Source organism: Otolemur garnettii, unplaced genomic scaffold (genome assembly GCF_000181295.1).
Source record: "Otolemur garnettii isolate 467f Iridium unplaced genomic scaffold, OtoGar3 scaffold00024, whole genome shotgun sequence".
NCBI lineage: Eukaryota > Metazoa > Chordata > Mammalia > Primates > Galagidae > Otolemur > Otolemur garnettii.
The window spans coordinates 11794086-11794360 of record NW_003852419.1 but is presented as its reverse complement, the minus strand read 5'-3'; positions in this window follow the sequence as shown (position 1 = coordinate 11794360).

Sequence of the window (275 nt, the reverse complement as noted above, 5' to 3'; positions counted from 1 at the left end):
AGCACGCATACACAATAAATTCAATGCCAAATGATAATGTGATATTAGTGGATAAAGACTTAGTCCATCCGGCTCGGGGCCTATGGCTCAAGCGGCTAAGGCGCCAGCCACATACACCAAAGGTGGCGGGTTCGAATCCCCAGCCCGGGCCGCCAAACAACAATGATGGCTGCAACCAAAAAATGGCCAGGCATTGTAGCAGGCACCTGTAGTCCCAGCTACTTGGGAGGCTGAGGCAGGAGACTCGCTTGAGCCCAGGAGTTGGAGGTTGTTGT